Source organism: Prionailurus viverrinus, chromosome C2 (genome assembly GCF_022837055.1).
Source record: "Prionailurus viverrinus isolate Anna chromosome C2, UM_Priviv_1.0, whole genome shotgun sequence".
Lineage (NCBI taxonomy): Eukaryota > Metazoa > Chordata > Mammalia > Carnivora > Felidae > Prionailurus > Prionailurus viverrinus.
Genome location: NC_062569.1, coordinates 99,054,183 through 99,069,606, shown reverse-complemented (window position 1 = coordinate 99,069,606; position 15,424 = coordinate 99,054,183).

The following is a 15,424-nucleotide window of genomic DNA, read 5'->3' as shown; positions in this document are numbered from 1 at the left end:
TCTTTATGCTTCATTTGCCACATTTACATCACATGCCCATGCTTGAACTAATCCCTAGCAAAGAGAATGAGAGCACTGCTATTGAGAGATTTATCAGGACATTCCTGAGTCACAGGGGAAAAGACTGGATACCTGAACAAAATATGCGGTTTTGCTAGCAAGGAAGAGGGTAGGAAGTGGTGAATGGCTACTCTTGAAATTAAAATAACCCCCAACAATGTTGTTAGGGAGAACCACCTAAAATGGAGCCTAGGTGGCTCAGTTGGTTGAGCACTCAACTCTTGATCTCAGCTCAGGTCTTGATCTCAGGGTTGTGAGTTCAAGCCCCATGTTGGGTGTGGAGTCTATTTAACACACACACACACACCCCAAACAAAAAAGGAATATCATAGCTGCATTAAAATGTTTGTAAAAAGAACAACAATCATGCTACTCTAATTTCATCATGCAATTTCATTCTAATCTTTTTTCACATATGTGTATACTTTTACATAGTTGAAAACTTGGTTTTGTAGTCTGTGTTTACCATGCAAATTATTGTGAATAATATTTGTACACATTTTACATTATTGTGTTCACCTTTGATGACTAAATTATTTTTTATTGAGTTGATTTTAATCCATCTCTATCATTTGAACCTTTTACTGTCATTAATACCATTGCAAAAAAAACTTTAAAAGAGATATTTGTAGTAAGCAAACATGAAATGTGAGGTTGTTACCGGCACATCAAGAAAAGCAAGGGCAGGTAGCTGAAAGATCATCAGACTCGGAATCTGAGACAAGAATTTTGTCTTAACCCTGCTATATGTTTGCTTTCACTGGATTATTAATCTTTTGGGCCTCAGTTTCCTTTCTTGGAAAAAATAAATTTGGAATAAATAAGGTATAGGATCATTTCCAGCTCCCATTTTCCATGATTTTATGAATTCTAAGATCCTTTGAAAAGCATAAGTGCTTGGGCCTCAGGCTGGAATATTGACTTAGTAGAGGCATCAAATTGAAAACTGGTGGCCACGTTACGGCTGCAGAAAACTTGGGTTTAGCCAGCTCATTTTTATGTAAAGTGAATGCAAGTACTTTTTAGATAGAGCATGCATGATCCATTTAGACCACAGTTTTCTCCACTGTTGTCTTTCAGAAGGATGCCTCATGCTCTCATAGTACTTGTCTTGTCCCTGAAGGACTTTGAGTTTGCAACCCCTGGAAGAGGGTGAGACTTGTGATTAAATGAATCACCTACCTGAATTGAGCTAGCTTTCCATGGAAGTCTTCTTGTGGAGTATTGTTGAGAGGCAGCCTTATTTGTTCGCAAGATCCAGTGATGGTTTCCATGTTATGCACATAAACACCTTGTCAGGCACCAGAGACAGGTTGGAGAGGATGATTGATGGGAGTGGGCTTGTGAAATCACACCTGCTGTCACAGCAGATGGGGAAAAAAGCCGGAGTAACCTGTGGAATTGCTGATTCTTTTTGAAAATTCACTCCTAAAAACATTATTTTAGTTCTTTTGCATACTTTAGAAAGAGCCAGTATCACAATCCAGGCTCTAGGGGAGTGACTACTCTATGAGTTTTCAGGAGCATAATTTCAATAAAATAGCAAGAACCCTTCAACAACCAGGTGAACTGGTGTTTGAGCTATGGGGTGGTGAGGCAACTCTTTCTTTGCCAAGCGGAAAAAAAAAAAAAAAAGATGTCATTCAAGCTGCAATTCCTGGCTAGCTGCCCACAGGGCATATAAGCCTATCCTCAGTGAATGTTATCCCAGGCCACACATAGCATTGCCTTTGGAGCACAAAATGCATCTTACAAAAAAAAAAGAAAAAAAGAAAAAAAAGAAAGAAAGAAAGAGATGAAATTGACTTTGCACAGAGCAAACCAATGAATGGTCAATGGGAAACAAGGGATATTTACACCAATAGGGAATCCATGAAGCAGTGCTCTGAGATCACTGTTTAAACCTCACTTATTGTTGGCTCTGTCTTACCATTATGTTATCCTAATTTTACCTGATATGCATTAAAAAATGTATTCAACGGGGCGCCTGGGTGGCGTAGTCGGTTAAGCGTCCGACTTCAGCCAGGTCACGATCTCGCGGTCCGGGAGTTCGAGCCCCGCGTCAGGTCTGGGCTGATGGCTCGGAGCCTGGAGCCTGTTTCCGATTCTGTGTCTCCCTCTCTCTCTGCCCCTCCCCCGTTCATGCTCTGTCTCTCTCTGTCCCAAAAATAAATAAACGTTGAAAAAAAAAATTAAAAAAAAAATGTATTCAACAAACTAGTTGACTCTCCACTATGTTCACTGCACTGTTTTATGGAAGGTACAAAGAAGTATGTTTAGGTGGGGAGAATATATGCACATGTGCTGAGCTAAGAAGCAGGGGACAAGTTTAACAGGACTAGGCAGCAGGCTATAAAAGAGAGGCATCAAGGCAGGATATGATTAAATCCAAAGGAACCCTACAGACATAGCTGTGTGAAGAGGGAAAAGGCGCATCATCTGAGTGGAGTAAGACTTTCCAGAGAAGCTGGGAATTGATTTGGGTGTTACAGTGCATAGGAGTAAGGTTTGATCTAGGGTATGGTAAGGGAGAACAGTTTCACATACTAGAGTCTAAAATCTCAGGCAATTCAATTATTCACTCACTCATTCATGCATGTATGCATTCATTCATTTGTTCAAAAATACTTATTGAGCATCAGTGCAATGCCACGCCTGTTTTAGGATGAGGGATACAGTGAATAATCATGACAGACAAATCCCTGCTCTGATATGGGAGACAGAGAATAAAACCAGCAAACAAAGGAAAGTTTCAGGTAGTGATTAGCATTATGCAGAGAGGTAGAATTGGGTGATGTGACAGTGATTGGGTGACTGTAACAGAGTAGGTACTTTCTTTGCTGCTCTGAAGAGATGATGGCTAAGTGAAGATCTGAACGACAGAAAGCAGCCAGCCGTGCAAAGGTCAGGGGGAAGAGCATTCCTGGCAGAGGAAACAGCTGGTGCAGAGACCCTGAGATGGGAACATGTTTGGCACATTTGAGGAGGCCAGTGTCACTGGAGTGTAGGGGATGACAGGAGGGGTGGAACAAGGTGGGACTGGAGAGGGAATATGCCAGATGGTATAGGAGTTTGGATTTTATTCTAAGTGGGATGGAAGGCATTTGAAGGCTTAAGCAGAGGAATGATATATTTGCAATGCAGAAATTTCTGGCTGCTGTATATGAGAATGGGTCACAATCGGAGGAAGAGAGGAAGCAGTGGTCAGGGAAGGGGGTAGCGTGGCAATCCAGAAGCACACTGGAGGTTCTTGGACTCCAGTGGTGGAACTGGAGATGGGGGAGAAGTGATTACATTTGGGTTACATTTGGGAGACAGAGTTGACAGGACTTAACAGTAAGTTGAATGTGGCCGTGAGGGAAATGGAGTTGCCAAGATAGTGACAGCATTGGACTCACTTATTAAGAATGTGCTGATTTCTCTGAAATGCTTATGGAAGCTCTATCACAGCATTGAACTCTCCAAACAAAAGTTAACGTATTGTGAAAATAAACAAAGACCAACCAAATGAGAAAACCAAGGATTATTTATTCAGAGCTCTTAAAAGCAAGAGAGTCAGCCACTGTCACTAGTGTTATGGCAGACACTCAAAGGCAGGCAGCTTTATAGTGAAAAAATGGAAGGCTGTATGTATGCCCTGATTGGAGGCTGTTGGCCTGGGGGAGCTCTATGTGGGCTAGAGGAGGGTGTCCTATGTGATTGTTTAAGGGGGGATATTTGGCGTTCTGTGGTTAGCCCTAAGTTGGAAGTAGGGAAAATCATTAGGGAAGTTGTCAGTTACTAATGAAAACCTCTTCACTTCTGGCTGATCGTTACATAAATTATTATTTAGCTCCTGCGTTGTCACTAGAGATAGAAATCTGGCTTCCTGCAAGTCTGACTTACAGCAAGATGGCTTCCTGGGTTGTTTATTCTAGGTAAAGGGTTGCTTTCCTCAGAAGGTTGCTACAAGTTGTAGGGCCAACTTCTATTTTTATATATGGTCTGACTATTGTAGTCAGACTACATAGACTCTCAATGTCTTGAAAATCCTTGTTTTTATTTTCAAAGCATGTCATAAATTTCTACATATCTTTTTTTTCCCTCCAAGCTCCTGCAAGTCTGTTTCTCTTCACCTCTTTCTTGTTCCATGTTTCTATTTCTGCTACAACCTCAGTTTTCCATTGGAAATTAGACATTCCTTCAATGGCTCATAGAGCTCTCACCTCTCCCAGATAACTATTTTATAACAGATATTAGTTGAGTTTCCAATCATAAGACCCAGGGTTGCCCAATGACATTTTATGTCCACCTATTTTAATCATCAAAAGAACACTCTCTAGAGATCAAAGAGTGGTTTACCAAGTAGTGCTGATAAGTAAACTTTGTTACTGGTCTGAAACAGGATAAATACAGAAATTGAGAGTAAGCCTTCAGAAACATATGTAACAGTTTGACAAGATAAATTTATATCTGTTGAACTTAATATTTAAATTTTAGGCTTACAAGCTTCCCCCCCCCCCCCATTTCATCAATCCAGTGTATGGGTTGGAAATTTAAAAAAAACTCAGACTTTCATAACATTAGTTTGAGAAGCACTGTGCTAGAGTCCTCACAGGGATCAATACTAGAAAAACTGGAAGGAAAAGAGGAATGGAAAGGAGAACAAACAGTTAATGCTTCCATATAGGGTTGAAGATAGTGGCTGAGCTGACTGAGGAAGGGCTACTTCTCCAGCCTAGAAGGCTTCCTGTCCCTATATCTCAGAAGGGTTCCTGAGTCAACTGGGCCTACACTGGACTTTGGTTTCTTAAGCTCTGCCAACACAGAACATCCCTACTGTGTATGGAAACCTGCTCTTGCTTGGTGGGCAGAAGTGGGTACAGGTCAGGCAGAGGAGGAACACTTGCTCTTTCCTTGTTTCCTAACTGGAGTCTCCCTCAAACACTCACACCTCCTCTTCCTGGGGTTTGTATGTATCTAATCCCTGGAGTCCTTTACACATTAAAGACGTAGAGGGATACAATATCAAAGTCTAGAGAAAAATCTTAAAATAAGCATCTTAGATTTCATTTGTTCAGTTTTTCTGTGGATAAATGATCACACATGCACAGTTTGGGCATATGAACCAGGTTCAGTCAGCGTTTTTGTTGAGTTCACTGAGTAGATACAACTTAGGTTGTCTTGTTGCCCTATTCCTCCGTCACCATCCCTTCTGGGGTCTCCCGGTCAGTTCTAATTTAAAATATTCTATCCTATAAGTAAATTCCTATCTGTTGGATTATGTCTTCTGATTTTTGATTTATAGAATATGGTCAAGGTGTCAATCATATTCCATCCGTGTCCACCTCAGTGACCAAGGTAGCATGCCCTAAATGATATCCCAAAATGACAAGTGTGATTTTTGTCCTTCTCCAAGTCAGTGTTTTAAAGTCACTTTCCTCATTCTATTTCCATCTAGCTAGTGGTTTTCCTGTCTAGTTGTGTTTTGGAAGGCACATGCTGGCGGGTCCTCCTGAATCCTAAATCCATTGCATTTTCTTTCCTTCACACCTCTATAGACGTGCCAGGAATGCCAGCCTTTCTGATCTTATAAAACCATGGTGCATGCTGTCATCAGTTTTCCCTGGGATGACCTCGGAGTGACCACCTGCTTTTCCACGTTCCTTTGAAGGAAAGCATGTTGTCTTATTTCACAAAAGTCACTTCCTGCCTTGCCTCCTTCCACAGAAAAGACTGACATAAGTCTTGGGTCATATTGCAAAGATTTTTTTTTCTTTTGAAATCACTCAAGTAAAACAAAGTCTCCTCTTGCTTTCAAGTCATTTGCTACTAATGTTCAGAGCAAAAGCTGCTTCTTGTAGTCATCCACAGTGAAGGAGGAACAACTTTCTTAAGACTTGGGGAAGCTGTCTGCTCTCAATTCTTGGGAAATTCCCCCAGGCAGCCATCTCCAATCAGCTCTAATCTACTCATCAGTGATTTTCCTTCAAAAGGAACCACTTGAGGCTGAGCCAGAGGCTTTTCAAGTGCTTTAGGTCTTTTGGGGAGTATGGAGGAAGGCAAAGAGGGTGGGTGAAGAAGGGGGGGGCGATGGAAGGATTTATGAATCTGCTACTAAATACCAGTAAAACCGTTTCTGGAGGAAGACTGAATTCTAAGAGGGAGAATGTTATTTCATGTAAGTTACTTTTGTTTTATTTTTGTCTTATTTTCAATAACTGGAAGATAGTTTCAGAAATCTCTGCAAAATGAAGGCCAAGTATGTACAGCCCTAGTTTAGTGAAGGGATGCCAAGCTGACAGGTCCAAAAATGATAATGCACCCTAGGAAAAGCACGAACATCAAAATGAGGCAATGTTAAATGTTTGCAATCATAGTCAATAAAATGTATAACATTATGGAAAGATTTCAATTTTTCACAAGTTGGCTAAGCAAAGTAAGTTCTATAGCTGTCTTTATTATTCACATAGTAGCAGAAACTGGCAAAGAGAGACAATAAGACATAGTGTGACTTTTAAAAGTTATTGGCCTTGTGACTGAAAGTCTAGATAATTTTGCTTTCCAGTTTGAAGTTAATTCAAAGTGGGGAGGGATAGCTAGTATAATGCAATGTTGGTTTTTGCAGTTAGGATTCAAAGGGTTAAACAGAAAGCATTTCTATTTATATCATAAAACAGTTTAAAATAAAAAAATATCTTAGTTCCATATAAAATATCAATTTATCTAAGTAGAGGATCTGACTTGACAATACGTAGGGGATTAACACTTTGTGGGGAGTGGCTGATTGGATTTTAAATTTAAAAAGATTTAACTGTCTGAAAATAGTGAGGCAAACCAAAAGAGAGAGACTCTTGAATACAGAGAACAAATGAGGGTTGCTGGAGGGGTGTTGGGTGGGGGAATGGGCTAAATGGGTGATGGGAATTAAGGAGGGCACTTGTTGGGATGAGCACTGGGTGTTATATGTAAGTGATGAATCCCTAAATTCTACTCCTGAAATCATTATTAAACTAATGTTAACTAACTTGGATTTAAATAAAATTTAAAAATTAAAAAAAAAGGATTTAACAGTCTGATTAAAGGAAATGTCCACAAAACTTCAAAACTATGCCACCTAAGGCTGTAGAAGCAAAAATTTACAAAACCAGGGAGAGAATGTTCTCTTTGTGCTCCAAACTGTCCACGCAACCTTTGGAATGTTGCTGTGCGACAAGAGCACATTCTGAGCAGGACAGTCCTATTGGTGGAGAGATACACGATGATGGTATTCATGAGGAAGCACTGACTCATGCAGTGTCTCTCACACTATGTTTCATAATCACCCCTAGAATTTTTTCTAATTTGAAGTATGCAATTCGATAAGTTTTAACATAAGTTTGGCACCCCTGGGAACATCACTATGATCAAGATAGTGAACAAATTCATCGCCCACAAGAGCTTCCTTGTGCCCATTTGTAATCACTCCCAACCATCCCTTTCTGTATCCAACCCCTATTCCCAGGCAACCACTTTTCTGTCACTACAAATTAGTTTACATTGCTAAGAATTTTCTTTAAATAGAATCAGGCAGCATGCACTTTTTTTCGCCTTTCACTTGGCATAGTTATTTTGTATTTTCCTTCTTTTTATTTTTTTAAAAAGTTTATTTATTTTGAGAGAGAGAGAGAGAGAGCGAGCACGTGCACACACATAGGGGAAAGGCAGAGAGAGAGGGAGAGAGAGAATCCCAAACAGGCTCCATACTGTCAGAGCAGAGCCTTATGGGGGCCTCAAACCCACAACCTGGGAGATCAGGACCTGAGCTGAAGTTGGATGCTTAACCAGCTGAGCCACCCAGGTGCCCCTATTTTGTATTCTTTCATATGGTGAGTGTGTATCAATAATTCATTTCTTTTTAACACCAAGTAGTATCTCATTATTTATTTGTCTTAGTGCAGATATGTGCTCTATTTCTCATGGGTGAATACCTAGGAAGAATAGAAAGGCTGGATCGTGTGATAGGTGTAAAAGAGTACCACACTGTTTTCCAAAGTGGTGGTACTATTTTACATTCCCACTTGCAGTGTATGAAGTTCTAGCTCCCCACATCCTTACCAATACTTGTATGGCCAGTCTTTTTATTTCAGTCATACTGATAAATGTAAGGTGATGACTCACTGTGGTTTTAACTTGTGTTACCCCAATGAACAATGATGTTGAGCATATTTTCATGTACTTACTTACTATCTGTATATCTTCATGTCAGTGAAATGTCTATTCAAATATTTTCTTCATTTTATAGAGGGCATTTATTTTCTTATTATTGAGTTTTGAAAGTTTGTTATACATTCTAGATATACGTACTTTATCTGATATTTTCTTTAATAATATATTTTTCCAGTCTGATTTAGCTTTCATTTTTTTAATAGTGTCTTTTGAAGAGTAAAAGTTTAAAATTTTTTTTTTTTTCAACATTTATTTATTTTTGGGACAGAGAGAGACAGAGCATGAACGGGGGAGGGGCAGAGAGAGAGGGAGACACAGAATCGGAAACAGGCTCCAGGCTCTGAGCCATCAGCCCAGAGCCCGATGCGGGGCTCGAACTCACGGACCGCGAGATCATGACCTGGCTGAAGTCGGACGCTTAACCGACTGCGCCACCCAGGCGCCCCGAGTAAAAGTTTAAAATTTTGATGAAGTCCAATTTATCAATATTTTCTTTTCAATGGATTATGTTTTGGTGTCTTGTGTAAGAAATTTTGCCTAAGCCAGGCACAAAGATTTTTTTTTTTCCCCTAGAAGTTTTATCATATTAGTTTGTACACTTAGGTCCATGATATGTTTTGAGTTAATTTTTGTTTATGGTACAAGACATGGATTGGAGTTCATAGTTTTGCATAAGGTTATCCATTGTTTTCTACCACCAGTTGTTGAAAAAACTGTTTTTTTCTGCACTGTATTGTTCTTGCCCCTTTGTCAAAAATGAGTGTCCTTATATGTATAGGCGTGTTTCTGGATTCTCTTTCGTTCCATTAATCTATTTGTTTATCTTGACACCAGGACCACACTGTCTTGATTACTGTAGCCTTATAATGGCTTGAGATCAGGTAGTGTCAGACCTCTGACTGTTTTTATTTTTCAATTGTTTGTCTGGTCTAGGTACTTTGTATTTTCACACAAAGTTTAAAATCAACTTTTACTTTTTACCAGAAATGTCTTCAGGGATTCTGTGTATGTTACATGTACTCCATAGATCAATTTGGAGTCTTCCTTACAAATGAATATTGAAATTTTCAACACAGGAATAAAGATATACCTCTTCATTTATTTAGATCTCAGTTTTTCTCAGCCATGTTTTGTAGCTTTTAGTGTGTAGGCCTTTCATTTTTGTCAGATTTATCTCTAAGTATTTTATATTCTTAATGCTATTGGCAATGATATTTCATATTTCAAGTTCCAGTTATTTGCTGGTAGTATATAGAAATACAATGTCTTTTTTTAAAAAATGTTTGTTTGTTTGTTTGTTTGTTTGTTTACAGAGGGGGAAAGAGAATCCCAAGCAGGCTCCATGCTCAGCATGGAGCTCAACACAGGGCTTGATCCCACAACTGTGAGATCATGACCAGAGCAGAAATCAAGGGTTGGTCACTCAACTGACTGAACCACCAGGTACCCTGAAATATGATTCCTTCTTATATATTGATTTTGTATCCTGCAATCTTGAACTTACTAATTCTAGTACTTTTTAAAGGTAGATTCTTTTGGATTTTATAAATAGATGATTGTGTCATTTGAAAATAATGGTAGTTTCATTTTTTTTCCTATCTGGCTGAGGTTTATTTCTCTTTCTCTTTCTCTGTTGGTATGACTCTTTCTCTATAAACAAACAAACAAATATTTAAAAATTCTTACTGTGTTTCATATTTGATAGGAATTTTTAATGTGAAATTTACTAATCTTTTCATTTGTGATGTCTAACCTGCCATTAATCCCATTCCATAAATTTTTCATCTCCCAAATTGTAGTTTTCTTATCTAGAAATTCAATGTTTTTTTCTTTGCATGCTTGTACTTAACTTTCTGAATCTCAAGAATGCAGTTATAATAATTATTTTAATGTCTTTACCTGCCAAATTTAATACCTGGATCAGTTCAGGGTCATTGTTGTTTGATATCCACCCCCACACCCCCCCATTATAGGGAGTTAATAACTATTGGAACTAACTCCTGAGTGAGATTTAAAATTTTCCTGGTTTAACAACTGATTAGCAGGCCAAAAATTAAACAGTTCAAATTATAACGTAAATCAGAAGAGCCATGAAGAATGTCTTTAAAGAGAGGCATATACATTATTAATTGGTTGTTGGGAACCTGGAAGTACAAAGTACATTACTGATGAGAAGTAGATGAATGAGAGGTGACAACAGCTGCAACAACAGGGAAATACAATTAGAAATTCAGAAAAAACTAAGTACATACGAGAAAGTCATGTTCTAAAAATGAAGTAAATTACACTGTATGAGATGAGCCATTGATGGAAATGGAAAAGCAGCATTTTCTGAAATAATGAAGTAAGATTTCAAATATTTCAGAAAGATGAAGAGAAAGAACTGATGTTTTGTATTCATGTGTCATTTCTTTGGGCTTGTTGTAATTACTAGATTTAATAATATTCCTGCAATGTATTTAGTTTTTCCCTCTTGAAACTAATTTGTCTTTTTTATAGACTATGTTTTCTTTCAGAGCAACCTGTCCCTATTAATTTCCTTTAAAGTTTCAAGCTTTGTTCTCTTTTTAAATAAAAAAAAATTTTGTTTTTGTTGTTTAATCTTAGTGGTATCTTCAGATGCTTAAGAGACATTTGATGAAGTGTTACTTCTTGGAAAATTAAACTTATGCCCATTAAGAAACACATATTGAAAAACTTGCACGCAACTACTAACCCTCTTAATCTCTTAATGATTTTCTTAAATTTTTTTTAACATCAAAGAAAAAAATTGGGGGATGGAAAAGTTCTTGTTTCAAAGAAATTATTTTCTGAAGTTCAGTGATGCCTAAGGTTTTTTTTTTAGTACATTTTTTTCTGTCACATTGACAATAAAATTATGTCTCATAGTTTTTATTTAAGAAGAAAAGATATATATTGACAGCCTTTGTGTTGGGTAAGAAGTTTATCATTCATTTATTTCTTTCCTATCTCCTCTCCCAAGTCCTAGATTTTATTTATAAAATTGGACATCTTATAATCAGATTATTTTTGTTATCTTTTAGATTATTAGCTTTCTGACTACAGAATTACATTTGGCATTATTTTTACTTCTAAAAACAGTGAATAGCAATTCTTTTTTATTAGAGGTACTGTAGGTTGTTGTCCCTGGGGAGCAGACATGGAGATATATTACAGCTCAACTTGTTCCTCTGCCCAATCCTGCTTTCCAGGACCCTTGTTCCTAGAGAGGATTTCCTACATCTTCCCTTTTAGGCTTCTCCCTCAGATGCCACCACCATTGCTGTTTCCTCTTATTGAAATGTTTTCAATTTTGTCCTTCAGATTTCTGCAATATTCAATCTGTTATTCATTTGTTTTTTATGACTGTTTTTAATTCTCACAATAATGGCTTGCTTGTTTTAAGTCTCCATGAAATCTTTCCTTCTTTTATATTGCTTTCTCTTTATTACTAATGGTTTTAGTTTTGTAAATAAAATGTTCTTTCTCGAGAATTCTAAAAGAAACAAGAACATTTGGGGGACATTTCTCCTTCAAAGAAGACTTTTTTTTTTTTTTCTCCATTAGAGTGATCTTTTTCTTTGGGAGTATTTACATATATTTTAGATTATATTTTAATTTACTTATTGGTTTTTTAGCTAGAATATTTGTATTACATTTTATTGCTCGCTATAAGGTGTATAATTTACATCTGTAACTATTCATTGTCTGTCTAGAATTAATATTAACAAGAATAGTATTCACTTCACATGAAATGTAAAAATATTTCAACCATAAAGGTCCATTTATTCCCACCCAGATCCAGATTCTTTAGGCTATGGTTGTTATATGTATTTCATCTGCATACATTATAAACTCCAACAAGGTAATGCTGTTGTTTTGCTTTAAACAATTTAATGTATTTTAATGGAAATGAGAAGAATAAATAGTCCTATATATTTACCAGGTATTAACAATTTCTGATGCTTTTCATTCCTTGCTGCAGATTTTTATTTCCATTTGACTTCATTTTCCTTTAGCCTGAAGAATGTCACCTGATTGCTCTGATAGCTCACATCTACTGCCGATGAATTCTTTTAACTTTCTTGATTTTGTCTCCTTTTTTGAAGGATATTTTTGCTGGATATAGAATCCTGGGTTGACTTTTTTTATTTTTTTTTTCCTTTCAGGACTTTAAGGTGATTCTCTCTTTATCTTTAACATTTAGCGGTTTGACTATGTTGCTGCTGCTACACATCGTTTTCCTTGTGTTTATTCTGCCTAGAGTTGAATCTGCCTAAAGTGAGTTTGTAAATTTATGTTTTTCACCCACATTGGAAAACTTTTGGCCATTATTTTTCAAATAATTTTTTATTACTCCTTTCCACACTTTTCTCCTTCAATGACACAAATTATATATGTTTTAGACCTTTTGATATTGTCTTATGGGTCTCTGAAAGCTCTGTTTCTTTTTCTTCCAATACTTTTTCTTACTTTTTCAGGTTGAGTAATTTCTATCACCTTATCTTTGTTCTCTCCTTTGTCATCTCCATTGTATTGTTAGGTCCATGCAGTGATTAAAAAAAATGTTTTGATTTTTTAGTTCTTGAATTTATATTTGGTTTTTAAAATATAGTTTCTATATGTCTGGTGGGATTTTCTATCATTTTTTTTTTTTTCACTGCAAGCATAATTTTCTTTAACTCATCAAGTATAATTACCACAGTTGCTAATCTAGCATTTGGGTCATTTTGAAGTTGCTCTTCATTTATTTTTCTCTTGAGAACAAGTCGTCACATTTTCCTAGTTCTGTGTGTGTTGAATAATTTCATCCTTGACATCGTGAATGGTAGGTGTGGATTCCATTATATTCTTCTACAGATTTATTTTGCTGGTATTGTTTTATTAGGCAATTAACATGATAATACTAAAAATGCAAATTCTGTTTTTTTGATAACAACTCAAACCTTAATTCATTTGTTTTATCTTTTAGTTGGAGTTTGCCCCATATATGTGTGGTTCAGGAGCTAACCAGAGATTTAGATGGAATTTATACACAGAGTTTGAGGTTCTTCCACTCTGGCTCCCTTTTTTCTGGGATTCATCCCTCAATTTTCAGGGACTGTGGTTCTCTAACACTGTCATCTGGTTCTTCAGGCCAGACAGATTGTGATTTTCTGTTGGAGTTTTAGCTGCTCTGAACAGTTACTTACTGCAGCCTACCTTCAACCTAAACACTATAAAAACGGCAATTTGACATGTGCTCATTCCTTTTTACACTCTTTTAACACTCCTCCATAATCTACCTGCTTTTGTTCATTCTCTGGTGCTTTTGGATAGTTCGCCTTTTGTATTTTGTGCAAAGTTCGTAGCTGACATCTGCAAGAGAATCAGTCTGGTTGGAACTTACTTTGTCATAACCGGAATTGGAACCAAATTCTTTTCTTTTGAATCACAGAATATTTATCAAGACAGTAATTTTCCTGTGCTTACTCATCTTTAAGAAGTCAATCTATGCTTGACATTTATCAGCTTACTGTAAAGCAAGAGTTGGAATGACTTTTTAAAGAGATTGTTGTGGTCAGTTTCTCAACCCCCAAGTGTAAAATGAAGAAAAAAGTGTAAAGTAAAAGTTTACTTATTTTGTAAATCTGTGTTTTTAGTGTAGAGATGCTGAAGGCTTAAGGGAGTGAAGAGGCAGCTGGAGCCAGGAGCAAACTCTACAGGGGATTTTGCCTCTGTGCCAAAGGGTTTCTCTTTTGTGTTTGGTATGGGATAATCTTCATATGTTTCTGATTTTTTGCCTGGCAGGGCAACCTATACCATATATTATGTTGGAACTAAGCCTCGCCTAGCCTCAGCTCAGTACATGAATTAACTTTCTAATAACTAGAGGTTGCCAGTACTGAGTTTGATCCCACATAAATAGTGAGTTGTTTATCACTGGAATTATTCAAATAGAAGTTTGATGATCATCCATACTTTCTTATTATTACCTCTACTTTTATTATGAGAGGTAGTGGGAGAATATGTTACTGTGTTCCCCCTGGTACATAGTAGGTGCTCAATAACTAAAGGTTGCATAAACAAGTATTTATTGAACTCATTGCATGAATGAATTGAAATAGAGGGTTTTTTTTTCTGCAACATGGGAAAGCATTTTGCATTTTGAAGGGCAAGGACTGAAGAATTAGGGTAAATATTATCTAATGTCTTTACTTTAGAATATTCTGGTGGAAGAGGACATGAATAGGGCATTAGAACATTTTTTAAAAAGCAATTATTTGATTACAATCAGTTATTTGAAACAATCAGCATATGAAACTGAAAATACCTATTTAAAAATAATTTGAAATTATCACTGTAGAAGAAATTTGGACCATGATGGGATGGCTCATGGCATGCTCTCAGAGCCTAGAAGAGTTCGTGTGTTTAACTCTGCATCTTTCTTTTGTTAGTTCTTTATGTTCTCAAAGAAAAAGCTGTTAGAGTGTTACACAATTGGAACACTCAAACAGGTGTTCCTTGTCTTCTGGTCTAGCTATCAGATAATCATTACAAACAGTACCAAAATGAGTCTTATTTCCTATTAAGAAAGGTTAGAACAGACTTGGTGTTTGTAATTAGTCATACTCAGGAAGCAGTGTGCTTTATCTGAAGATGTTGGCGCAGTCATATTGACTTTTCAAAAACATTTGTAACCATAAGGTGATCTGGACACTAGAAACTACCTGGAAGATTTTAATTGCTTTAGGGATTTCATCTAATTTTTACAGTTACTCCAGCCATGGCTATTATTCAATTCACACCTCCTTCCCTTACCTGCCCCACTTCATTAGTTGAACAAAGCAAGATTGCATAATAGTACAATAGAATACCATTCACATAGTAAGTGCCCATTAAATATTTGAATGGAGAAATGAATGGTCTATTTTATTCATCAGGTACCTGGAAACTAAAGTTAAATAATTCTTCCCTCATTTAAAGTGGCACAGACAGATGTTTATAAGCTTGGGTAGGAAAGTAACTTTGCTCTAAAATACTATAAGCTGTCATCTAATGTACACTTTGATATGTGCCAGGCCCCTTCCTAGATAATTCATAATTTCATTTATACTTTATAATACCTTACGCGCTAGGCATTGTTATCCTCATTTTACAGAGAGAGAGACTGAAGCATTAGAGCCTTTGGGTAAAT